The sequence below is a fragment of the Dermochelys coriacea genome, chromosome 12 (assembly GCF_009764565.3).
Source record: "Dermochelys coriacea isolate rDerCor1 chromosome 12, rDerCor1.pri.v4, whole genome shotgun sequence".
Lineage (NCBI taxonomy): Eukaryota > Metazoa > Chordata > Testudines > Dermochelyidae > Dermochelys > Dermochelys coriacea.
Window position 1 is genome coordinate 3,703,122 of NC_050079.1, and position 27,532 is coordinate 3,730,653.

General features: G+C 47.6%; 2 long non-coding RNA genes across 2 annotated transcripts; one reads left to right on the top strand and one right to left on the bottom strand.

Moving 5' to 3' along the window:
* Window positions 1–205: 205 nt before the first annotated feature.
* On the bottom strand, window positions 206–19,379 carry LOC122456314. Its single transcript, XR_006275166.1, has 3 exons — window positions 18,048–19,379; window positions 3,702–3,850; window positions 206–3,362 (listed from the first exon to the last, which is right to left on the bottom strand). It is a non-coding gene; the product is annotated as an uncharacterized LOC122456314 (long non-coding RNA).
* On the top strand, window positions 5,652–27,158 carry LOC122456313. Its single transcript, XR_006275165.1, has 3 exons — window positions 5,652–5,875; window positions 24,289–24,422; window positions 26,194–27,158. It is a non-coding gene; the product is annotated as an uncharacterized LOC122456313 (long non-coding RNA).
* The last annotated feature ends 374 nt before the right edge of the window (window positions 27,159–27,532 follow it).

Sequence of the window (27,532 nt, forward strand, 5' to 3'; positions counted from 1 at the left end):
ATCTTACCCTCCTCATTTTCCTCTGGGCTACCACGATGCAGCCACACTTGTAGGCTGCAGAAGCAGTAGGGGTTTACTGCAATGCTGTTCTGTAGAACCGGCAGATTCCTTGGCCACAACTTCCTCATCCCCTCTCCAATAAACACTCTGCAGGGAGCCCACCCCCTCAGCATGGTGGGCACTCAGACCCAATCCTATATCCATCTGCTGTGGAATTGCATTGGTTCCACTGCATCTGGAGCCTTCCAAAGCTGTGGAGAAGGGGCAGGATGGGCCCTGCAGAAGTGAAGTAGCAGGTAAAAACAAGCAGGAGGGTCTTGGAACCCTGGGCCAGATGCTCAGCTGGTGCAAATCAGCCTACCTACCTTGATTACAATGGAGTTACGTTGATTTACACCAGATGTAAATCAAATGTTCCCTTGACCTAAATATAGATTTTTGGGAGGGGGGGAATTAAAGTTAACAAAAAGTGTTAGAAACCAGCAATTTTTGCAAAAAAAAAAAAAAAAAAGTCTCCCCTGAAACAGCAGAGAAACACAGGTTATTTTCAGAGATCTTCTGGCAGATGAGGTGGTTTGCCATCCCCAGCCCACACCATCTAACTGGTGCAGCTTCTGTTAGATCAAATGCTGTCTGACATAAGCCAGAAATATCTTCTATCTGACAAGAGATAATCTGCTGGGTCAGACATAAAGCAAGAAAGGCCCCTGCTGCCTCTGCTAGCAGAACGACGCATTAGAGCCCGGGAGGTTTCCTGCACATCCCACCTGTGGTAACACACATGATGCTCGCACCGTTCCCCCACCAACCTGCTGCTTCTGTCTGTTCTGCTGTCTGGCCACAAGTCAGTTTACACAGCAAGTTGCATTATAAGGGCCAAATTCAGGGCTGTCATGGGAGTCAATGGAGCTGCACCAGCTTACATCTGGCCCATGCTTCCTCAAGGCTGAGGGAGAAGCCGTTTCCCCATCAAGGCACGGCCATGCGGCTGCCTGCTAGGAAACTAGGAGGAGAGCGTGACAAAAGACACCTTTGTTATCTCCCTTCCTATAGAGCTTTCAGCGCGGCCCTTCATCCTACTCTGCTCCTCTGGAGGCAGACGTGGAGATCCCAGCCCTTACTCATAAGTTCTGAATTGTGGCCTTTGTCACACACCTCAAGAGACACCTCATCCGCACAAGCATGCTGACAAACAGAAAAGTTCCCTCTGTCTCACACCTGCTAATGTTACTGCAAAACAGGGCCGTGCTCAGAGCAGCAGAGGAAGCATCAGGCTTCTGTGTGTTCCCAAAGCCATTAGTGGTTGCCAAACATCAGTTCAACCAATTCCATGTATCAGTATTTCAGTAGCCTCTTGAAGTCCACCCCATGGTGTTAAGGGCTGTACAAATGTAGAACTAAAGGCAGTCCCTGCCTTAAAGAGCTGACAATCTAAGACAAGATAGAACAGATACTGATGGATAATGTGCCTAAGGAAACACAGTGGCTATGGAGGGACGGGGGGGGGGGGGGAAGAGATTTCCTGAGGTTTCATAATTGTGAAAGAGGGAAATTGAATCATAATAAAGCAGAACCTTGCTAGGCTGCACTAGCATCTGGAAGACCAGCTGTAAGTCACCACAGTCACTAGCCAGTGCGATAGGATCCCATGGGACCTTATAATTTGGTGGGTGTGTGTGTGGTGGGGGAGAAGCAAAAATCTGTGGCCCAATTGCCCTCTCTGTAACATTATAGAGTTACACTGGTGTAAGAGAATGGAGCACCAGTCCCTCGGTCTGGGGGTGTTGATCCACGGAATGGGGAGGGCCAGCTCTGTGGCATGCTTCTCTTTCCCCATGGGTTCACCATGATGATCAGGATCTGTAGGTGGGGAGGCAATGAAACAGCTGCTGTCTACATCATCAAATCTCCCATCACCATCAAGCCTGTCAGCAGACCCACCCCAGCTTAAAGCTGAGCATTGGCTTGCAGGTTCCCCTCTATGCTCCCGTACCCACCCTCATGAGATGGGGCTCTAGGGGCAGCAGCCAGTGGAGGACACCCTCATGCCACAGCTCCATCTGGGACTGTATAGCTGAAGCCAAAGCCCTCCCACCTGCAGTGTCCTAGAGCCTAGGCACCAGCCCAAGCCTGCACTGCAATGAAACAACCCCGCAGCCCGAGGCCTGCAGGTCTGAGTCAGTTGGCACAGGGCAGCCGTGGGCTTTTCTTTGCTGGGTAGACACACCCTCAGCTCCTGGAAGACTGCAACCATTAGCACGTGACCCCATCAGTCACTCCTGGACCCCAGCTTTGCTGCCCTGGCTGTGAAAAACAGCTCACTAGATTACTCCAGTCTTCTTCTGGAAAGCCCTTTCTGGAATAAGCCTGCTCATGCATTCTTTGTAGTTTGCCAAACTCGTCAATATAAAGTGTTCCAGGGGTACATTTGTCCTGGCTAAAGGAGCCCAATTCTTACTAAAGAGAAGGTGGCAAGAGAAATATAGAAGAGAGGTGAGAGGAAAAAGTTAGGGGAGAAGTTAACACACCAGAGGACATGGGACTGGAGTAGCAAGAATATGTGGTTCATGTCTTAGAGTTTGCTCAGGAAAGAGTAATGGGGATGGAGATGTTACCTGGAGTCCTCTCTTCATCAGATCTTTCAGAGTCAGAAAAGAAGCCAAGAATATGCGGCTAAATCTCTGGGTGCCAGCATATGTTGGTGTCACCCATGGTGGGGGATGGTGCTGATGGTGAAGGAGGATGCCCTTTGACAAGGTGACTGATTAAAGGCACCAAAGGCACTCCCCAGAAATGGAGTGTCCTGAAGGGATGGCACCCTTGTCCCATGCAAAACATCCAATCAAACTAAACATCCAATAGTCCACATAGAGGCATTGCCTGCTATCTCAAAGTGATCCTGGTCTGTTGCTAGAACAATGTGACAACTCCATCAGAAGCCGTGGAAACTCCCAAGCAACAGTTCTTTAGGCCACCCAACTAACCAGAGTTGATTGCATGGGGCTGAGGTAATTAAAACCACTTTGCTACAACCACCTTTGTGTTCAGAAAGATCTGCCTGGCACTCAACAATTTCAGTTTGACATCAGGGGTAAGGATCACAAGGATTTTTGTGTTTTATGTTGCTGAAGCAGGACTCCATTTCCCCACTTCTCATGTATGTGGTTTGGCAGATGCCAAGCACAGGTGAACGCAGAACACTACAACTTGACAGCACACAAGGTTAGTGGTTGGCTAGGTCTGGTTTGAGAAGCGAAATAAGTTTGGTGTCGGTGTTGAAGCCAGCAGCTTGGAGGATGCATCACGAGTGTGGTTTCCATGAGCAGAGATCACAGGATGGCTTAGTGAAGCCAACGGCAGGTCTGTTTAAAACAAATAAGGAGAAATGCACTTTCACAGAGTGTGTTCAGCCTGGGAAGCTGACTGTGGGGCTCTAGATATGGTAGCTGAATTTAGCAGATGCTGGACTGCATGAAGGACTAAGGCCCTAGCTATGTGTAGGACATCTCCCCCGCCCTGGAAGTCCCTCTACCCATACTAGCTCAAAGCGCCAACAGCTGAATTAGTTTGCTCCAAACCCTCCCACTTCCCTTCCTTTCCATTTCTGTCAACAATGCCATTGTCCTCCCTGCCTTGCACCCTCCAAGGTTTGCGACTTTGGTGCACTCTCTCCTCCTCTCCCAACTGGATACTGTCCCTACATCCTGCTGGTAATCATCATCATCTCCAAACTCCATCCTTTCCTTTCCATTCACACCACAAACTTCACATCCAGCAGTGATCATCTCAGACCGCCACTGCTACTTCCTCCTCCAGCCTCCCTGAAGCGCTCTCAGCCTTCTCCTGTTTCCTGTGAAAAGACCTCTACTTCACGTGAGGCTCTGCCCCTCCTAAAAGCCATCTGGACAGCCGCCTCCTGGGGTGCCCTCTTGCAACAGGCTACATGACAGGTGCTCCTGCCTCAGTTTCCCCTTCTCTGGGGAATGCAAAAGAACATAGTAGCTCAGTGTCTAATATGCAGCCTGCCTCTGACCGCAGTATATTCATACCCACCAGTGCAGTACTCCCCCCAAAACCTTGTAGTAGAACCATTTTCCAATGTCCACAACAAGCATCCAGCAGGTTTTGCCCAAGGCCAGCAAGTCACCACCCAGGAGTCACAAGCCGTATTTTGTTTTCAGTGCTGTTAGCCCCTGAGCCAGAGCCTCACAATCCCGGCCTGAAAGTCCTACCTTTGCAGTGAAATTATTCTGCTGTCTCAGACAACGCAACACCAGCAGAGCAGTTTCAGGGTGTACAAGGGGTAAATTTGGGGGGAAATGGACTGGCTCAAATGGAAAGAGGCATTCGAGGGAATTAGAGGGGTGCTGTGACACCAGCTGTGAACGGCGTTTAGTACAATAGGTAAAAATCTGCCTTGGATTGTAAGTTGTTTGGGGGGGTTTCGTGCTTTGTTAATGCAGCCTCTAGCACAATTGTGTTGTGACCGGGGCTCCTAGGTTACCGCAATACAAATAAAAAGTCACACCAAACGGAACTGGGCTCATCTACTCTGACAGCTAAAATGTCTGTCCTTTATTTACTGATGAAATTAAACCAAACTTAGACCAGGCAGAAGGAGGCATGAGGCAGAAAGTCCAGCGCTACCAAGCCAAGGACTCAGTGCTGAATTTTGGAAGCACTCTGCTGAGGTTGTGACAGTGGAAGTCACCCGGCTAGATCCCTGCACAATGGCTGGCAAGTCAGCCTGCAGGGCGGAGCAGTACAAGTCTGAATCAACACAGAGGAGAATCAGAACATTGTACAGGAAGATCTGGATGACCTTGAAGTGACAGAAATGGGATGAAATTCAAGTGTACAAAGTGCAAGGTCACACACTTAAGGCCTACTAAAAGTTTCTGCTGCAAGCTGGGGGCTCATCAGATGAGCCGACAGAGGAGGAGAGAGACCTGGTTGTGCGGGTCGATCAGAGGGTGATTATAAGCCACCAACATGATGCAGCTGTGAAAAAGGCAGCTGTGATCCTAGGATGTGTGAGGCGAGGTATTTCCAGGAGAGATAGGGAAGCATTAATGCCCTTGTAAAAGGCACTGGTAAGACCTCATCCGGAATAGTGCGTGCAATTCTGGTCACCCCTGCTCAAGAAAAAAATATTTTAAACTGGAACAGGAGCAGAGAAGAGCTACAAGGATGATCAGGGGAATGCAGGGCCTGTCGTATGGGAGGAGACTGGAAGAGCTTGGGTTGATCAGCCTAGCTAGAGGAAGGCTGAGAGGGGACATCATTGCTCTGTATAAATACACTGGGAGGGAGGGCGGGGGGGGGGGCTCTGAGGTGGCACCGAGTGTCCTCTCTCTCGGGTGTTTGGCTGGCTGGTTCTTGATCACAAGCTCAAGGTCTAACTGATCACTGCCATATATGGCCTCAGGAAGGAATTTCCCCCCAGGCTCGACTGGCAGTGACTGGGGGGGGCGGGGTCACCTGCCGCTGTAGCACGTGGGTGAGGATCACTAGCCAAGATTTTCTGGGTCCATCTGTTAAATCATTTCCCTGCCATTGCAGGAGGCCAGAGGTGCTGGTGCACTTCAGTCCCTCCTGTTTTCTGCCTGTGGCACATAATATCGCTTCCTGTGGGCTGTAATTGGTCTCATTTCAGTTGTTAGGTACAGCATGCAGGTGCTGGTGTTGTTCGCCTGTGGCACGCAGAAGGTCAGACTACATGATCTTCTGGCCTTCAATTCTATGATTCCATGCTTCTGAGCACAGACGAGAGAGATGGCGGGGGCCTGAAAGAAGAGATGAAAGCCCTCATGCCACGAATGTGACTGCCCTTTAGCTGGAACAGGAGAGGCCCGAGTTTTTGCTGCAGAAATTCGTGAGTTCCGCTTCCCCTCACCTCACGTACATGGGTTGGGTAGAGGATTACAGCCGTGCCACCGAGAAATGCATGGGGAGCTTCAAGGCACGGGTTTGAGACATGAAGGGAGTGGATTGGTGCTGGCGGAGACACGCAGCACTCAGAGGTTGCAGTGTGCGTGTGATGCCTGTCAGTGTCGAACAAGTGGGCAGCGGATGAACTTTAGAATGAGTTTAAGGACAAGGTGATCAGTCACAGATCCGTGGGCGTGCGCGCACACACACACACACACACACACACACACCCCATACGGGTTTGCTCATAGTTCTGAGGTCCTGAACTAAGTGGTCCTGGAAATTTTGATAGCTGAGAACAGTCCTTGCCATGTTTTGTTTATGCTTTCCAGAGGAGTGGTGCTCTGGTAAGGGATGGGAAAAAGTTCCATTCCTCCTCATCCCACCTCCTGGCACTAGGCCCCTTCATCCATCTGCTGCTCAGGACCCATTCCTAGCATGAGTATGAATGGGGGTGAACAGGACTCTCTACTAGTTCCTTCTTTCCCCCTTGTCTCTTTAAAGCAGGGCGACGTTCTGTTCTTCCAACCCCGCCCAATAACCCAGAGAAAACCACCCTATTTGCTGTCTGTTATCCCTATCAAAAGAGGGCTTGTTTGCTCTTGGGAAGCTAGAATTTGTTTCCATGGAGAGGAACAAATTAAACCGCTCCATAAAGGGGTAGTAAGTTAATAAACAGACCTAGAGAGAATTCTTCAGATCCTGGGATAAAAAACTAGGGTTAGACCCAAGTCAAAGCTCAGACCTGGATGCCAAGGTGGGCCGGGGTATGTGCTTGGATCTGGGTGCATCTTCCAGGCAGGAATTCACAGGTTTGGCTGCAAACGACACAGAACTCTGGTTTCCACACCAGATCAGAAAAAGCTACCTTCAGCTACAAGTTTTGTTTTGAGTTTGTGGGTTCAGTCACATGCGCCACTCATACTGCAACACTGGGGGAGGCGTGCAGACCTCACATCCTCTCACACAAAAGGCCAACAAGCCTCTCCAAAGCGAGATCTTGCTCGCCCTCTCCCTCCCCTCACTGAGTGGGCAGACGATGCGGGACTCTCACTCCCCTGCCTTATGGGCCTGTGTCAACCATCGCTGTTGCCACTGATAGGCCCCGTTGCTGGCAGCTCAGCAGGGAGGTCATAGATGCTGAACTGCCCTGCACACTGTCCCCCTGGGCAGGGAAGGAGGCGCACTGCTGGAGCAGCTTGGGGAAAGGGAGGGATGCTTCTGTTCTTACCAGCACTAAATTCACTGCAGTGGCTGTGTTAAATGCCCTCTTGATTTGTAATTCTCAGACAGCTGCAGGAAGAACCATGTTACCCTTATCGCAGGGGCGGCCCGGGGCTATAATCTGGTTCCGGTCTCTGCACGTACCCGGTCTCTTGGCCATGCCTATGTTAGGGGAGTTTAGAAAGATGCTTCTGGTGCAGCCGCACCGGCAGTAGGCTCCCTGCAGGAGCCCTCGTGTAGACAAGGCTTTAGCAGCCCTTTGCCATCGTGGCAATCCAAGTGTGCACAGGGCGAGAGGTATTTTAATAATACCACCACCACTGAGCTCTTATACAACTTATCAGTAAATCTCAAAACGCTTTACAAAAGGAAGTCAGTACTGGAGCAGATAGGGAATTTAAAAAAAAAAAAAGGCATTGGAAAATGCTAATTTGTTGAAGTCAAAATGGTCAAGGGCTAGTTTTAACTAATGTCTTATTTCAAAAGAAAAATGGGGGAAAAAAAGTTTAAAAATCCTCAAAACATCCCGCTCTGACATTTCCAAAATGAAAAATTCTGTTTTTTCCCCATTCAAAATGACTTTCCATTGAGCAATGTAAACTAATTATAGTAAAGTGTTCAAATAAACATCAAAAATCCAAACAAGATGTTTTGATTTACCTCAGTTGATTTTTGGGGCGGAGAGCGGGCAGAGAATGCCAGTTTGCTAACATTTGAGATGGACTTTTCATATCGATTTGGGAAAGGAAAAGTTTTTTAAAGTTTCAAAAGTTTTCCCAGAACAGGAAAATTGTTTTGTCAGTATCATTATGCCCATTTTACAGATGGCGAAAATGGAGGCACAGAGAGGTGAAGTGACTTGTCCAAGGTTACCTAGCAGCCCACTGGCAGAAGTGGGAATGCAACCCAGGTCTGCCGAGTCCCAGTCTAGTGCTCTACTCACTAGCCCACACTGCCTCCCATGTTATGTGCTCAGCATGAAGTTAAGAGGACCAGCTACCATAGATGCTGGAACTGGGGAGCACGGGGGAGGCAGGGAGGTGCTGCCACACCCCCTGGCTTGAAGTGATTTCCATTATATAAAGTGTTTACAGTTTGGTACAATGGCTTTTAGCACCCCCACTATACAAATTGTTCCAGCACCCCTGCCAGCTACCATGTACTAAAACTATAAAGTTGCTCTATACCAGTGTTTTAAAAAACATGTTAGTTAAAATGATCCCATTTATCCCAGCATGGACCGGCTCTGAAGTTGAAACCATGCTAGCAAGAAGCTTGTAATACAGCTGTGAGTTACTGTTCGAGACCTCAGCGCCCATTGTGGCACGAAGCTGAGTAGCCAGCTTTACAAAGCAATTCAGCATGTTGAATGCTGAGCAATTCTGAACATAATGAGAATGATGGGGGAGGGGATAAAAATGCTTAAGTAAACCAACAATCATAAGAATGGCCACATTGGGTCAGACCAAAGGTCCATCCAGCCCAGTATCCTGTTGGTGGCAGTGGCCAATGCCAGGTGCCCGGAGGGAGTGAACTTAACAGGTAATGATCTCGTGATCTCTCTCCTGCCATTCATCTCCACCCTCTGACAAACAGAGACTAGGGACACCATTCCTTACCCATCCTGGCTAATAGCCATTAATGGACTTAACCTCCATGAATTTATCCAGTTCTTTTTTAAACTCTGTTATAGTCCTAGCCTTCACAACCTCCTCTGGCAAGGAGTTCCACAGGTTGACTGTGTGTGGTGTGCAGAAGAATTTCCTTTTATTTGTTTTAAACCTGCTGCCAACTAATTTCATTTGGTGGCCCCTAGTTCTTATATTATAGGAACAATAACTTTTCCTTATTCGCTTTCTCCACACCACTCATGATTTTATAGACCTCGAGCATATCCCCCCTTAGTCTCCTCTTTTTCCAAGCTGAAAAATCCCAGCCTCTTTAATCTCTCCCGTTTAGCAGACCCTATCACCAGTGGTCTAGTCCTGTGACAGAGACAGCCTATCCCCGGGGTCTTTGGATTGTTAGTGATTTCCAGTAAAGCTTTGTGAAAAGATCATTGCATATCCCTAGGCAGGCTGGCGTACACACGCTGTAATGGAATACTAAACTGCATTGTACTGTTTAGCCCGTAGATGGCATTGTGTAAAATACCTTAAACACACCTCAGCCATACCTGGCAGAGCATTAAAGGATCTTATGATGAACATATCTGGCGTGTATAAGCAAGCTCTGCGACCAGTCCTGATCTGCTACAAGAGTACATGATGCACTCTGCTATCCTGTTTCTGAGTCACTGTTAGCCAAATGCAGAGGGGAAGTTAACAATAGAAGGGGCTCCCTAGCTCTGATCTGCATCCCATTATCATCTTTCAGGCTGCCATGTGCCTCCATCATTGCATTGGCTCGTTCTTCCAGAGATAGGATCTGATCACTACGATAAAGGCCAGTAAATCACCGCACAAAAATTCCCCATGGTTCTATGATGGGCAACAGGAAGCTAAAGGCCTGACTCCATCAAAACAAACAACTTTGCTGTGCAAATAAATCACCCGATTCTCATGTTGCTGGAGGCTGGGCCTTCACAAGTCTGTCTGAAGAGTTTCCCGTGAATGTTCTGAGCAGGAGTGTGAGACACCCGCAAAACCATGAGTGGCCATCAGCACCGGGTCTATAATGGCGTTTCCACTGCTGTGGCTGTGAGTGTTAATACGTGGCTCTGAGCAGTCAGGTTGGTGAGAAGGTTTTCAGCAGAAAGGCTTACAAACAGCGTGTGAATGTGGTAGCTACATGTGTGGTTACAGCTTTTAGGAAAGCAGCTAGTCAGCTGTTGTCTCTTTAGACGCAGTCCACTTTGCGCTTGCTAGCATGAACTCGTGTCCCCAGAGTGTGCTCAAAGAGCTGGTGCTGTAAGTGTGAGGAGGATACGCTATATTCCTTGTATGTAACAAAGAGGCCGAATCTCCGCTTTGAGCACACAACTTAAGCTTAGGCGTAGCTAAGCCTAGGTCAACCTAGCTACATGACTCAGGGCTGTGGAAAATGTTGTCCCTGGTGCAACGTAATTTAGTTGGCCTAGCCACCAGTGTAGACATAGCTAGGTCAATGGAAGAATTCTGACCTAGATTAACTACATCGATGAAAAATCCCTTCTCTGTCAATGTAGGAAGCATCTACACTATGGCACTCCAGCGCCGCTGCCGTGTAGACATGGTTACAGCTCTAGCACACAGGCGAGCACCATAAGTGCGTGGAAGACGAACATTGTTTAACATTTATAGTGCAGTTGCCTCTAGAAGCCTGCCAGGTTAGGCCCTTCTGTACAGCCCCTACCACAAAACACATAGCCCCCAAGAGCTGAACCATTACTTAGATGGAATGCATCCGATGAAGTGAGCCATAGCTCACGAAAGCTTATGCTCAAATAAATTTGTTAGTCTCTAAGGTGCCACAAGTCCTCCTTTTCTTTTTTCAAATACAGACTAGCAGGGCTGCTACTCTGAAACCTACTTATAGATTCATAGATACTAAGGTCAGAAGGGACCATTCTGATCATCTAGTCCGACCTCCTGTACAGCACAGGCCACAGAATCTCACCCACACACTCCTATGAAAAACCGCACCTATGTCTGAGCTATTGCAGTCCTCAAATTGTGGTTTAAAGACTTCAAGAAGCAGAGAATCCTCCCTCAAGTGACCCATGCACCATGCTACAGAGGAAGGCAAAAAACCTCCAGGGCCTCTCCAATCTGCCCTGGAGGAAAATTCCTTCCCGACCCCAAATATGGCGATCAGCTAAACCCTAAGCATATGGGCAAGATTCACCAGCCAGATACTATAGAAAATTCTTTCCTGGGTAACTCAGATCCCATCCATCTAATATCCCATCTCAGGGGATTAAGCCTATTTTATTTTACTTAGATGGGGACGTTCTATAGCACCTTTCATCCAAGGCTCTCGAAACTCTTTACGGAGATGAATTAAGGCTCTTGGAGCTAGTAAAAATTCTTTCCTAATAGGGAAACTGAGGCACAGAGAGGTTCAAACCAACATTTTAACTGGTTTATCTAAAGCTAGGAAGCGAAACCCATATTTAGGCTCCTAAATAGCTTGATTTGCAAAGGTGCGGAGGAGCTGCAGCTCCATTGTCTGGCTAGCACATTGGACCTGGGCATAGCACGGGGGCTCTCAGAGTTCAGGGACCCTTCCTGGCCAGTTCCTTAAGGAGCGACACCTAGCCCTTCACAGTTGGATAGAGGGCAGCTTCTGGAGCTTACCAGGAGCGATAACTGGTTCTCCAGCCTCTGCTTGAGCTTTTCAGTGCCGCCACTCAGAGCGAGTGATGGCGCCTCAGAGCCAGATCCTGCCCTCAGATACATGGCTGGGGCTCACTATGACCAACCATTCTCCATGTCTTTAATAAGAAAGCATACAATGCCCTAAGGGCACAGTATTTCCCAGGAAACCTCATCTTTCAGTGCAGCCCAGTTATCTTCCAACAGGAGGCAGTCACCCCAGCAGAGAAAAGCAACACCCAACACAGACACTGTTATTCATTACTTGTACTGCAGTAGCCTCTAGAGGTGCCGATCAGTACCCCATTGTGCTAGGCACTGTACACACACAACACAAGGATGGTCCCTGCCCCAAGAACTTACCATTCAGTTAACGGTTGCACACACTGATACACATCAGCCCTGGGTTAGTGTCCAGGCTCTATAAGTAAAATCTGACAAGCCAGATTTTGAGATTTAAGGAGAAATCCTCTCCCCAGAATTCCCCTGGACCTGGGAGACTGAGAATTGGGTCCTCCCCAACCCATATACCTGTTAGCTAGTCCCAGAGTGCTCCCAAAATACGGTTCCTGTGATCAAAGTGCTTTCTCTTTTTGTGCCCTCCTACATCCCCGAGAGAACGATTCCAGAGAGATTTGCTCCCCAGGGACCCAGGCAGGGATGAGCAGCTGTTGTCCAGAGTTGTGTTGACCATTTAAGCACACCCGCTGGCATGGCTGGAGAGGAAGGCTAGCCCCTCTGAGTGGTCCTGCAGAGAAGAGAAGCAGGCACTTCCTGTGTGGCAGGTGGCTCAAGGCAGACAGGTTAGATCCCCTGGCAGAGAGGCTGGTACTTCTGGACCAGATCCACAACTGGTGAGAGTCAGGGTAGCACCTTTGACTTTAATAGAGGTATGCAAATTTATACCAGCTGAGCATCCGACCCTCTGAGTAGACCAGCTAGTGCCTATGGGCAGACAGGCTGACACCTTTCAGCTGCTCTCCTCCCTGCCAACCACAAGCTGCTTTCAAATGCAGGCTGATTAGTCAGATCAGGATTGAGCCAAGTCTGCCTTGTACCCTTGCACTTCCCTGGGACGATGAGGGCGGGGTGGGGGGACTCAGCCCCTCTCAGGGTTAGGTCCGTATTGCCCCCCATCCTCAGTACTGACATGGGATTGCTTTCTGGCTCTCCCCCAGCAGCGCAATCTCACGAGGTCTCTGCCTTGACTGGCTACCCAGCAAAAAAGGTAACCACCCGATTTTGCTGCAGCAGGTTGTGAGCCGTTGGGAGAGTTCCTCATTCCTGCAAAAGTAGCACAACTACCACGATCCCTAGCTCTTATAGGCAATAAGTAACTGAGCCTCCCACCAGCCCCATGGGGCAACACAGACAGGTCTCCGACCGGATTCTCTTTCAGTGGTACAGCTTCTGTAGATTCCCCCTCCCCGAGTTCTGCTGCCATCTCATGCAGCAAAGAGACCAAAGCAATTTCAGGTTGCACCCCGTCTCCTGAGACAGCATTGAGCCATGCCTCCTGGAGGACCCAAAGCACAGTACTGTCCACTCGCTCTTCCCTCCGATGCGACTCTGGGTCCCACCTCAGGACCTGGACTTTGTGCTCAGCAGGATGATATCCGGTCCCAGCTCGCTACTAAACACCGACTAACATAGCAGTATCTGTCACGCTGTCTGGAGTGGCTCACGGCCCTGGGTGCCAACCTCAGGGCAGACGATCAAGAAACACAGCATGAACCCTAAACTGGGTGCATGTTCTGTAATTAGATTTCACCAACCAAGTAACATGCGTGAACGTCTCAGGCACTATAACAGTCTTAATAGGGGATCACAGACAGTCCCCTTGCGACCTATCTTGCTACCCAGGCAAGCCTGCCTCTGTGATAGCTAGTCCCTTACAACAACAACAAAAATCACAACAATATTCAGGTTACTCCCAGTCCCAAAGGACCAGTCACTCACCCCAGGTCAATTGCACCTTAGCTGTCTCAAAGACAATGCTAGTAGCCAATACTATAATGAACTAACTAAAGGGTTATTAACTAAGAAAAGAAACTTATCTACAAGGCTAAATCAGGTAAACATACACACACGAGACACAGTCTTATGTTTCAAAAGATAATAGTAGCTGCTATAATATTCAAGCTTTATGTGTCCTTTGGGGTTAACCCATGCAGAGCAGCTGGGGATCCCTTGCTTATACTCAGAAATCTTTGCCCCTCAGATTGCAAGCAGCATAAGGAGAACAATTTCTCCTTAACAGGCATTTTTATTTCCTTCCCTCAGCATTCAAGCTGTGATGTAATGAGGGCTAGTGCACATACCCTCTTCAGGGGTGTGGGAGAAGCAATCCACAAAAAGTCTTTAATGTCTGTAGACTTTCTTTTGTTGAGGAGGAAACAACATCTCTTCTGGTGAACTAGCATTTCACACTTGGAAAGCTTCTCCCAGTGGTGGGGGGTTTAAAGTCTTAGCAAACATTTTAATAGTTACAGAGCTCGCTCACTTTCTCCACTGCAGCCCTGGGGCCAGAGGAGCTCTGTGACCCCGCCATGGCCAAGTACTTGGGGATACATTTATTCAGATGGCTCCAAGCGCATGGATTTTGGTTGAAATGGTGAGTGTACTGCAGTTTATTTCTATGCATATGATGCATTTGCTTTTGTTGATATGGTTTAATGTGTATAACGTGTGTTTAACATACACCTCCAAAATCAGTCTAATTTAAACTCCTGTGCATGCCCCTGAAGTGAGGTTAATACATGCAGCATCCTACAAGCGTTCCATCAACTCTAAACACATTCTTATAACCAATATCTATTGTAACAATGCTAATACACAGGTAAGCCAGACTCCTTTCCAGTCATGCATTTGTCAGTGAGGCCTGGGGCCTTGGCCAGGTGAATAAATATACAGCCACTATACAGGGACATTACAAGTTAAAACCAATCAAGGACTAATCACGTTTTTTAAAAAAGAAATGTATCCAACACTTTAACAGGGGAAAGACAGAGTTAACTGAAACAGGGTTATAACTGGTAAAGGGCAAAGGCAGGGGAACCAAGAGAAACAGGGTAACCACCCCAACAATAGTCAGGGGCTACCAATGCCAGCAGTGACTGGGAGGCAGATGGCAAACCCATGGATAGCCAGCACAGAGCTACCAAGACCCGCAACAGCCAGGATGAGGGTTATGACCAACATGAAGCCACTGAGACAAGAAACAATTAGGAAGGGGTCAGCAATCCTAGCAACAACCAACATGGCACTGTTGATCCCAGCAGTGGGCACCAGGAACCAGTGAGATCAGGATTGGGCCATCCAGACCAATGATAAGAACATAAGAACGGCTCTACAGGGTCATACCAAAGGTCCATCCAGCCCAGCATCCTGTCTTCCGACAGTGGCCAATTCCAGGTGCTTCAGAGAGAACAGGTAATCATCAAGTGACCCATCCTGTGTTGCCCATTCCCAGCATCTGGCAATCACAGGCTAGGGACACCCAGAGCATGGAGTTGCATCCCTGACCATCTTGGCTAACAGCCATTGATGGACCTATCCTCCATGAATTTACCTCATTCTTTTTTTAATCCACTTATATTTTTGGCCTTTACAACATCCCCTGGTTGACTGTGTATTGTGTGAAGAAATACTTCCTTTTGTTTGTTTTAAGCCTGCTGCCTGTTAATATCATTGGGTGACCCCTAGTTCTTGTGTGATGAGACGGAGGAAACAACACTTCCTTATTCACTGTCTCCACACCAGTCATGATTTTATAGACCTCTAGCAGATCTCCCCCCGCTCGTCGTCTCTTTTCCAAGCTTAAAAGTCCCAGCCTTATTAATCTCTCCTCATATGGAAGCTGTTCCATACTCCTCATCATTTTTGTCGCTCTTTTCTGAACCTTTTGCAATTCCAATATGATGAGCTACTGAGATCAGGTACAACCAGAGATGGCTAGTGAGCCCAGGTGGGAGCAGTCGAGCCTAGCGCCCACCTGCAAGGAGCCATCTAGACCAGCCCCAGCCACACGGGGAACCGGAGGCATCGATTCTTTTCGATCCGTTTCCTATAGTTCAAATACTGACTCTGACTGGGTGTTGCTCAGCTGGAGCTCATGAGCTGCCCTGATCCCAGATCAAAGCCCCATGCAGTGTTCTTCATTTCCCCACAGAGCAGCTGTAGCCAACCAAAAAAAAGCCGTGTTTTCTCTCCAGGGTGGCATGGAGACTGGGAGTCAGCACTCCTGGGTTCTGATCCACACTAACTAGCAGTGACACCTTGGACATATCGTGGAACTTCTCTGTGCCATACTTTCCTCCCAACTGCAGAATGGAGATAACTTCCTACCTCCAGAGGTTTGGGATGCTCAATTAGTGTATGTAGAGCACTTCCGGAGCCTGGGACCACAGGCACAAGTAAAGGGTTTATTTTACAAAGGATCCAGGATGTTTCCCCACCCCAGGTCTCTCCCACGCCAGCGGGCATCCCCCTTTTGCAGCCTTAAGCTACTCCAGCTCTCCCTTCTTCCTCCCCATCTTTGATGACCCTCAAGTATGCCTCTCATAACTCATCAGCTTTAGAAATGGGGAAGATCGCAGATCCTCAGTGAGACATTCTACCCCTCCCCCCACATTGGCCATAGCTCTCTAGTCATGAGCCCGGCTCATTCTGCCATCCTCATGGTCCTCCATCTCTAAGTTTGCTATGGCTCCCATTCATGCTCACCCTACCAAGTTGGGGTGCTAGCATGGGAGCCAAAGGTCCTTTCCTCAAATGTCCAAGGCCTCCCCTTACCACACGTACGAGATCTGCCAGGCTCTCCTGCCTCAATTCCCCATTCTCCCTTGGCCTGGCCTGTATCAGTTTCCAAATCTGAAACTAGTAATTAAACAGGCCATGGTCTGTTGCAGGAAACATCTTACCCCACAGCCCTTCTGGGATTTGGAGTCTTTTGCTTCCAGATAGAAGGGGAGCTGTTCAAAGAGTGCCCAGAACCACATGCCACAGATGCTAATCACGTCACTGAATACGCTTTGATACCATGGTGATAACAATACAAGAACCTAAAACACAGTCCAGTCCAACCCCACAGTTATCCAAGCAGCATTTGGGAGAAAAGCTTTCTGTTAAACTTTCAGTATCTCCACCACTTCAGTTAGAGAACAGAAGGCTCGCACTTGTTGTCTTTAACAATCAAGAGAAACCCCCCCAATCAAGTCAACGTAACTCACATTAAACCAGTGTTTGTCATTATCCCCCTCTGTAGGGGACAGCAGATACAGTGGTTTTTGAGTCAGCTGCCTCCAGCCTGCAGACACCCAGGAGCAAGGTCATATTTGTCAGGTGTTTACACATAGCAAGAAAATATTTAAACAGGCTGAAAAATAATCTGTCCCCTTCCCAACACATGTGGTTCCTCTGACAATATAGATGCTACCAGCTTCCTAGTAGCCCATAGAGTCTTCCCAGACAGGCAAGATAAACTAAATATAAGTGTTTCAGGCTCTCTTTAGCCATGATTAAGAAGCAACAAAAGGTACAAACATAGTTAGTGTCTCCTGCAGGTCATCTTACAAAGGATAAAGGGAGAAAAAAACCTAAATTGCAATATCACCCAAGAGCCACTGGGCTTCAAAAACCTTACAGTTCTAAGTCACCAGAGCCCCAGTCCACTGTTGGTCAGACTCAAGGCTCCCAAGCTGAGCTAAGGTCATTAGCTTCCTTCTAAAAGTTCATGACAGGAAGGAAAAGAACCCTTAGGGGAGTCATCCTCATGGCCCAGAGAAGAGTCCGCAGGTCCATCACATCACCCACTGGCAAGAGAATACTTTCATTTGGGAGGGGCCAATTCTAAGAGAAACAGTTTTAACAGGTAACGACACAAAGTGAACAGATTTGAGGGGTGGCTGTAGGTCCCTCAAATTTAACACACTCTGAGGTGCAGCCACTCTCATAAGGTCCAATCACTGTGGACTCACAACCAGATCAGCCAAGTTATTTAGGGGCATAACACCCATTGAGTTCAATGGGAGTTGGTTGTCTCGGTGCTCTTGAGCATCTGTAATCAGTGGCAGATATACCTTGACTTCAGATGAAGCAGGGTCATCCTCTGCCCATGGTTTCCTTTTGAGACAGCAGTCAACCCTACACGAGTGTTGTAAGACCTGATTGTATCTATCAGTTCTATGAACTACCGCATTACAAATAACTCACTCACCTCAAAAAGAAAAGGATGGCTTGTGGCACCTTAGAGACTAACAAATTTATTAGAGCATAAGCTTTCGTGAGCTACAGCTCACTTCATCGGATGCATTCAGTGGAAAATACAGTGGGGAGATTTATATATACAGGGTACATGAAACAATGGGTGTTACCATACACACTGTAACGAGAGTGATCAGGTAAGGTGAGCTGTTACCAGCAGGAGAGGAAAAAAAAACATCAGATAGGGATCTGAAAGTTATTCTGTTCTTTAAAGTGCCACAGGGCACACTTTTCATCCCCTTTATATTCCCCACACCAATACAGTCTCATGCAGCAAGGTATTTACAGTGTCTCTTGCCCTTTCTCACAAGGCCAGTGAAGAACAATGCTCACCTTTCCCACACAAACTAGACTCAGTTAGACCAGATCCTCCCTCCTTGTTACCTTCCGGTGTCTTCTTTTATACCCCTCAGCTATTGCTAATTGGTTCATCAGCCCTCCCAATCAGCCTTCTCCCCAGGGAAACTGATTGGCGCCAAAGTGATCAGAGCCGGTTCTGCTGCTAGTTTCCAGCCCTCTGTCACAAACAGCAACAAAACAAGTGATTTGAAATGTTCTTTTCTCCTAGGCTGATTCTTACTCAGACACACAATGGACAGAGCTGATTGCCTAATACAGTGAATACAGGCCTTATCTTTGACGGGGGTGGGGGGGACTGTATCCTGTACTAGCAAGGATGAAATCAGTGATTTCATAGGTTTGCTCCAACTCTGAGGACTATGGAGCTATTTGAAGGCAGACAAGGGGAGAGGGGGTGTTATGATTTGTTTGGCTGGATTTTTTCGCTGCTGTTGTTCTTTTAATGGCACTGCAGATTTACAGGGGTCCCTAACTAAGGGTAGCAAGCCAGTCATGGTGACCTGAAGATAAAGACTCAGCGGGAGGCTGTGACATTAAAAGGTAAATGCTGCATGGTGGAGCCCACGCTCCAGGTCTCAGAGCCTTGTATCCGTTCACCTTTAAGCACAGACCAGTCCCTGCTTATATGTGGAATGAAGCTTACAGGAAACAAGTGCTTGGAGCAGGAAGAACCCCCCTGGGGCACCTGCAGAAGGCAAAGGGGAGCTATGACAGTATGAAATCCCTATGGAGTGAATGCCCAGGACCTTTGCTAGCAGCCTCTAGCCACCAGAATTTAAAAAAAAAAAAAAAAAAAAAGGATTACATTTATGACAATGTACATCAAGACTAACCAATTGGAAACAAGAGGAGGGGCTTATTGCTTAACAACATTCTTACCAAGAGCCAAGCAGGGGACATGTTAATAAGGGGGAGCAAGTCAGGATGGCTGAATGGCTGGGATGCATTTAGGCGGGACAAGGGTATCTCCTTGCCCTTCGGGTGATCGCTCTCTCTTGCATACACACCAAGCTTCACTGTAGCTGCGGTGGAGGCACTTGACCATCTCCATGTCAACCGATAACAAGAAAAGCTTTCCTGTGACAACTAAAGAACAGGTGATGCTGGTGATTTAGCAGGAGCAGGTGCACCAGAGATGATCAACAACTGCAAAGATTACAGACATCGGTTGCTATATAATTTCTCCTGTGTGTGGGTGCTTGGTACCTTGGGGACAGGTTCCCCACAGATAAAGCCAAGCAGGACTCATTCTGACCACATAACCAGCTTTAGGATTTTACCCCTGCCCTGCAGTCTCTGATTCCCAAAGTCATCTCTTTAGTCCTCCCCCCCACTCCCCCACACACCACCCCAATCCCTTTCCCAGGTCTCCGCAGTCTCTCTTTGCCTTCCTGCTCACCTCAGGGCTCTCAGACAGCAGTAGACTCCATAGTCCCACATGGGATTCAGGGCCATCCCACAAATTCAGGAGGTGTTGGCTCTACCCCTCTAGGTTTGTAGTTTTGCACTGCAGAACAGGAGTGAACAAGTCCCCAGACCTTCTCTTTGAGTCAGTACGCTTCCCCTCAATCACATTCTCCTTCCCGTTATCTCCAAGACTGGCTTCTTGATTCCCTGCACTTTGGTTGCATTGGCTTGTCATAGAATCATAGAATCATAGAATATCAGGGTTGGAAGGGACCCCAGAAGGTCATCTAGTCCAACCCCCTGCTCAAAGCAGGACCAAGTCCCAGTTAAATCATCCTAGCCAGGGCTTTGTCAAGCCTGACCTTAAAAACCTCTAAGGAAGGAGATTCTACCACCTCCCTAGGTAACGCATTCCAGTGTTTCACCACCCTCTTAGTGAAAAAGTTTTTCCTAATATCCAATCTAAACCTCCCCCATTGCAACTTGAGACCATTACTCCTCGTTCTGTCATCTGCTACCATTGAGAACAGTCTAGAGCCATCCTCTTTGAAACCCCCTTTCAGGTAGTTGAAAGCAGCTATCAAATCCCCCCTCATTCTTCTCTTCTGCAGACTAAACAATCCCAGCTCCCTCAGCCTCTCCTCATAAGTCATGTGCTCTAGACCCCTAATCATTTTTGTTGCCCTTCGCTGTACTCTTTCCAATTTATCCACATCCTTCTTGTAGTGTGGGGCCCAAAACTGGACACAGTACTCCAGATGAGGCCTCACCAGTGTCGAATAGAGGGGAACGATCACGTCCCTCGATCTGCTCGCTATGCCCCTACTTATACATCCCAAAATGCCATTGGCCTTCTTGGCAACAAGGGCACACTGCTGACTCATATCCAGCTTCTCGTCCACTGTCACCCCTAGGTCCTTTTCCGCAGAACTGCTGCCGAGCCATTCGGTCCCTAGTCTGTAGCGGTGCATTGGATTCTTCCATCCTAAGTGCAGGACCCTGCACTTATCCTTATTGAACCTCATTAGATTTCTTTTGGCCCAATCTTCCAATTTGTCTAGGTCCTTCTGTATCCTATCCCTCCCCTCCAGCGTATCTACCACTCCTCCCAGTTTAGTATCATCCGCAAATTTGCTGAGAGTGCAATCCACACCATCCTCCAGATCATTTATGAAGATATTGAACAAAACGGGCCCCAGGACCGACCCCTGGGGCACTCCACTTGACACCGGCTGCCAACTAGACATGGAGCCATTGATCACTACCCGTTGAGCCCGACAATCTAGCCAGCTTTCTACCCACCTTATAGTGCATTCATCCAGCCCATACTTCCTTAACTTGCTGACAAGAATGCTGTGGGAGACCGTGTCAAAAGCTTTGCTAAAGTCAAGAAACAATACATCCACTGCTTTCCCTTCATCCACAGAACCAGTAATCTCATCATAAAAGGCGATTAGATTAGTCAGGCATGACCTTCCCTTGGTGAATCCATGCTGACTGTTCCTGATCACTTTCCTCTCCTCTAAGTGCTTCAGGATTGATTCTTTGAGGACCTGCTCCATGATTTTTCCAGGGACTGAGGTGAGGCTGACCGGCCTGTAGTTCCCAGGATCCTCCTTCTTCCCTTTTTTAAAGATGGGCACTACATTAGCCTTTTTCCAGTCATCCGGGACTTCCCCCGTTCGCCACGAGTTTTCAAAGATAATGGCCAACGGCTCTGCAATCACAGCCGCCAATTCCCTCAGCACTCTCGGATGCAATTCGTCCGGCCCCATGGACTTGTGCACGTCCAGCTTTTCTAAATAGTCCCTAACCACCTCTATCTCTACAGAGGGCTGGCCATCTCTTCCCCATTTTGTGATGCCCAGCACAGCAGTCTGGGAGCTGACCTTGTTAGTGAAAACAGAGGCAAAAAAAGCATTGAGTACATTAGCTTTTTCCACATCCTCTGTCACTAGCTTGCCTCCCTCATTCAGTAAGGGGCCCACACTTTCCTTGGCTTTCTTCTTGTTGCCAACATACCTGAAGAAACCCTTCTTGTTACTCTTGACATCTCTTGCTAGCTGCAGCTCCAGGTGCGATTTGGCCCTCCTGATATCTTTCCTACATGCCCGAGCAATATTTTTATACTCTTCCCTGGTCATATGTCCAACCTTCCACTTCTTGTAAGCTTCTTTTTTATGTTTAAGATCCGCTAGGATTTCACCATTAAGCCAAGCTGGTCGCCTGCCATATTTACTATTCTTTCGACTCATCGGGATGGTTTGTCCCTGTAACCTCAACAGGGATTCCTTGAAATACAGCCAGCTCTCCTGGACTCCCTTCCCTTTCATGTTAGTCCCCCAGGGGATCCTGGCCATCTGTTCCCTGAGGGAGTCAAAGTCATTGTCCTATGCCAATGGGTCAGGTTTATTTAAAGGTCGAGGATGTAGAGGTGGATGGGCCTGAATCAAGTCCTTGGATCTGAATGCTCCTTAGCTTGGGGCAATCTGGATCCGGAGCCACCCTCTGTGGCTCAGGCTCAAGTCAAGCTAAAAGCCTGCTCCAGCTGAGTTCCTATTTCCATCTGCCATCTCCTCATTCCCCACCCTCCTCCTATCCACCTCCCCCATCACAGCTGGCTTTGATCTCTGCCCACATGAATTTGCTCGAGGGCCACGTGCTGAGGCACAGAGAGACAACTGTGTGACTGACCATGCTGAAAAACCATCTGGTTGCATCTGCTGCTCCCTCTCTGTGCAGGAATGACTGCACTTCAAAGGAGGATGTGTTAGCCATGGTCATGCATGGGCTGTGCGTTACCAGTCACACTGCAGGGACATGGGCAGCCGGTGTGTTTGGAATCCCCTTGGGAGATCTTGGTGTGCACAGTCTGAGGCAAGAAGTTCCTCTTTCCCGTGGGAATGAAAATGTGTAATTAAAACAACACAAGCAGCAGTGCCATAGAACAGCTCAGCCGTCTCCTTCCACACAATGATGTCGCAACACCGCCAGGGTAATGCACAGCAACACAGGAAAGACCAGTTAGAAGAAGATGTGGTTACTTTTACCTGTATGGCAACTGCTGTTCTTCAAGATGTGTTGTGCACATCTATATTCCACTGTCGGTGTGTGCATGCCCAATGCACTTGACCAGGAGACTTTTGGGCCAGCAGTACTTGTTGGGATGGTGCATGCATCCTTCCTGAGTGCCCTCGTGCTTACAACTGAGGGCGTGAGGTTCCTTTGCCACTGAAATTGTGATATTAATAGGCTGGATGGAGGGTGAGCCATGGAGTATAGATGTTCACAACGCATCTCGATGAACCACAATCACTGTACCGGTAAATAACTATTTATTCTTTTTCAAATAATCGTGCACATATATATTCCACTATTAGTGATTTCCAAGCAGTGCTCCTTCAATGGAGTCTACTTAAACAGTGAGCGTAGAACTACCTTTCCAAAGTCTGCATCAGCTCTAGATGCTTCACTGAGAACATTATGAGTGAACATTTGTACCAAAGACCAGTCTTCTACTTGCCAAGTGTTTAGGACTGGAACATTGCTGAGAAAAGCCACTGAGGTACTTGATCCCTGGAAGAATGATGTTGTCCCCTTTGCCAAGTCATAACATGTCCTGATGCCTGAAGATATCCAGTTGGAAATTCTTTGTGCTGATACTACCTGGCCTCTCATTCTCTCTGAGTAAGCTACAAAGAGCCTTGTTGAGGATCTAAATTGTGTCATCCTGTCTTTGTAAAATGAGATTGCCCTGGGGACATCCAGCAAACATAACCTCTCCTCGTCCCCATGAGCATGCAGTTTCAGAAAGGATATTGGCAAATATATGACCTCATTCAGGTGAAATTCTGAGACCGCTTTCAATGAAAACAATGGGTGAAGCCTTAATGAGACCTGGCCCTTACAAAATAGAGCATATAAGGGCCTTGCCATTAAAACTTGAAGCTCTCCTACTCGCCTTGATGATGTTATTGCCATTAGAAAGACTGTCTTAGCTGACAAATGGAAGAAAGAACATGAAAGCCAGTGGCTCAAATGGCAGGCACATAAGTCTTGCCAATACTAAATTAAGGTCAGGGGAAGGCACTAGTTCCCTTAATGGAGGTTAATCCCTTTAGGCATTTTAGAAGCCTTCCCACCGGAAGATGAGAAAAAATAGAATGCCTATAGAACAGAAGGTGACTGGAGAACTGGCTGCAAAGTGGACTTTTATTGAACTCATAGAGAGACCTGATTGTTTTAAGTCTAGTAGGTATTCCACAATATCTTCCTTGGATGATGGCTAGCCCAAATCAAAAATCCTCCCTGCACTCCCACCCCACCTAGCTAGGTGACTTGCTCTGGTTGAGCTTTTCCTGCTGTTAAACAAGGTGTTCTGGACACCATGTAGGAAGAACCTCTGAGGATGTTAGCCAGTCAAAATCCACACAGTGATGTGAGTGAGGAGCTGGTGAGGACTTTCTCAGGTGATTCAGTCTGGGAGAAGTGGCAGGCTTATGGGAGGCTGTATTGGAAGAGTCTGAAGATCTGAAAAACAAAATTTCCTCAGTCATGCCAGAGCTATTGGAATCATTCTGGCCTGATCTTGTTTCAATTATCTGATGACTTTGGGAATCCTGGGGATGGAGGGTATGAATGCCTAAGATCCGAGCCCCAAGGAAGCACAAACACATCTGTTATCAACCCTGGGCTGTGACAGCCCCGGCACAGAAGTGATGACATTTTCTATTCTCCCTGGTAGGGTATAGTTCAAAAGCAGGATGTCCCCTTTATTGAAAATCATCTTAACTATTTTGTACATCAGACTCTGTTCGTGGGCTTGGATGGACTTCTGCACAGGTGACCTGCTAGAACACTCTGCACTCTGAGAAGATGAGATGCCCTGAGGGCGATGTCGTTCCAGATGCAGAAGTGCCAGAGGATAATGGGCTGATTAAGGTAAAACATAGCATTTGTATGATCTGTCATTACTTGGGCTGGGAAGGCCTTTGATAGATGGTAGGAAACTTCACAGGCATAAAGAACGGCCCTCAGCTCCAAAATGTTTTTTTGGAGAGCTGATTCTTGGCTGGACTAAGAGACCCTGAGTCTGTATGCTATCTAGATGAGCTTCCAAGCGCAGAGTGGATGTGTCCAGCACTCACATCTTTGATGGAAGAGAAGGGGAACCACATACCTCACTGTGCAGATGTTTTCTAGACTCCTCCACTGACGTAACAATGATACGATTTGAGCAGGTAAGGAGATCAGCATGTCCAGAAAATGCTTGTTCGGCTGATACGCAGACCTCATCCAGTTTTGCATGAATTTCAGGTGACGTGACACACTGAGTCACATACATGCCGGATGCCTTGGGTAGCAGCAACCTCAGACAAGAGCTCCCTGTGGTTCTCGTTGAACTTACAGATTGGTGCACAGGTTTAGTAGGGACTGGAATCTTTCATAGATACATAGATACTAAGGTCAGAAGGGACCATTCTGATCATCTAGTCTGACCTCCTGCACAGCGCAGGCCACAGAATCTCACCCACCCACTCCTGCGAAAAACCTCACCTATGTCTGAGCTATTGAAGTCCTCAAATCGTGGTTTAAAGACTTCAAAGAGCAGAGAATCCTCCAGCAAGTGACCCATGCCCCATTCTACAGAGGAAGGCGAAAAACCTCCAGGGCCTCTCCAATCTGCCCTGGAGGAAAATTCCTTCCCAAACCCAAATATGGCGATCAGCTAAACCCTGAGCATATGGGCAAGATTCACCAGCCAGATACTGCAGAAAATTCTTTCCTGGGTAACTTAGATCCCACCCATCTAATATCCCATCACAGGCCATTAGACCTATTTACCATGAATATTTAAATATCAATTAATTACCAAAATCACGTTATCCCATCATACCATCTCCTCCATAAACTTATCAAGTTTAATCTTAAAGCCAGATAGATCTTTTGCCCCCACTGCTTTCCTTGGAAGGCTATTCCAAAACTTCACTCCTCTGATGGTTAGAAACCTTCATCTAATTTCAAATCTAAACTTCCTGGTGGCCAGTTTATATCCATTTGTTCTTGTGTCCACATTGGTACTGAGCTTAAATAATTCCTCTCCCTCTCCTGTATTTATCCCTCTGATATATATAGAGAGAGCAATCATATCTCCCCTCAACCTTCTTTTAGTTAGGCTAAACAAGCCAAGCTCCTTGAGTCTCCTTTCATAAGACAAGTTTTCCATTCCTCGGATCATCCTAGTAGCCCTTCTCTGTACCTGTTCCAGTTTGAATTCATCCTTCTTAAACATGGGAGACCAAAACTGCACACAGTATTCCAGGTGAGGTCTCACCAGTGCCTTGTATAACGGTACTAAAACCTCCTTATCCCTACTGGAAATACCTCGCCTGATGCATCCCAAGACCGCATTAGCTTTTTTCACGGCCATATCACATTGGCAGCTCATAGTCATCCTATGATCAACCAATACTCCAAGTCCTTCTTCTCCTCTGTTACTTCTAATTGATGTGTCCCCAGCTTATAACTAAAATTCTTGTTATTAATCCCTAAATGCATAACCTTACACTTCTCATTATTAAATTTCATCCTATTACTATTACTCCAGTTTACAAGGTCATCCAGGGGCTGCAGTTGTAGAATCGAGAATGGCCCCAATGAACTCGATTCTTCGTACAGGGAATAGTGTCAGTTTGTCCTTGTTTATTTTCAGACCCACCTGTGCAAACAGGTACTGGCTCTGATGGACGCTGTTTGTCACTTGATGCGACCACAAATCAACCAAACGTCCAGAGATGGGAATATCTGAGTCATCTGAGATGTGCTGCTACCTCTACCATGCACTTTGTAAGACTTCTTGGGACTGATGAGAGGTAATGGTGGTCCCACTAAAAACCTTAAGTACTTTCTGTGGCTTGGGTGGATAACCGCATCAAAATAGGAATCCTGTTGGTCAATGTACCAATCGTTGGGATTTAAGGATGGGGAAACGGAGGCAGGGGACACCATCCTGAATTTTTGCTTATTGGTGAAGATGTTCAATTTCCTTAAGTCTAGGAACCCCCTCTCATTTGGGGTGAAAATATCAGGAGTAGAACTGACTTCCTTATGGTATAAAGGGCCCCCCCTCCAAGAGCTAGAAGAAACTGCTGCTCCTGACGCAGTACAATTTTGTGAGTAGGTCCCTGAATAGGGAAAGGGGAGGATGCTGGGGGTGGGGCAAGAACTGGAATTGGATGGTGTATCCCAGTCCCATAGTCTCTAGAACCCACTGATTAGTGGTTATGAAGTTTCAGGCGGCAGAGAAGTGGTACAACAGGTTTCCAAAGTGAGGGGATGGGTTGGGAAGATCCAGAATAACTGGCGCGCTGCAGCCAGATTGGCTGCCTTAAGACTGATGGGTCGAACATATTCATGCCAAAGCAGAAGGCTTCCTTCGTGGAAATTTGTGCCACTTTCTGGAGGAGTCAGCTGGAATGGAGGGCTAACTATGGAGCTGTTGAGGCTTACATTGCCTCCTCTTGGGGGCTAGCTACTCACATACGTAGCCAGGGTCCCGGGCGGGGTTGTACAGCCCATACTGCTGCCCAGCTTGTTGTGGCTTTACTCCTGCTGTTCTTCCACTAATTAGATCAATGCTCTATCTGCTGCCCTCCCACCTCTGATTGCAGTGGAGACATACCCTTTGAGAAGTTTCAGAGTAGCAGCCGTGTTAGTCTGTATTCGCAAAAAGAAAAGGAGTACTTGTGGCACCTTAGAGACTAACAAATTTATTAGAGCATAAGCTTTCGTGAGCTACAGCTCACTTCATCGGATGCATTTGGTGGAAAAAACAGAGGAGAGATTTATATACACACACACAGAGAACATGAAACAATGGGTTTATCATACACACTGTAAGGAGAGTGATCACTTAAGATAAGCCATCACCCACAGCAGGGGGGGGAAAGGAGGAAAACCTTCCATGGTGACAAGCAGGTAGGTTAATTCCAGCAGTTAACAAGAATATCAGAGGAACAGTGGGGGGTGGGGTGGGGGGGAGAAATACCATG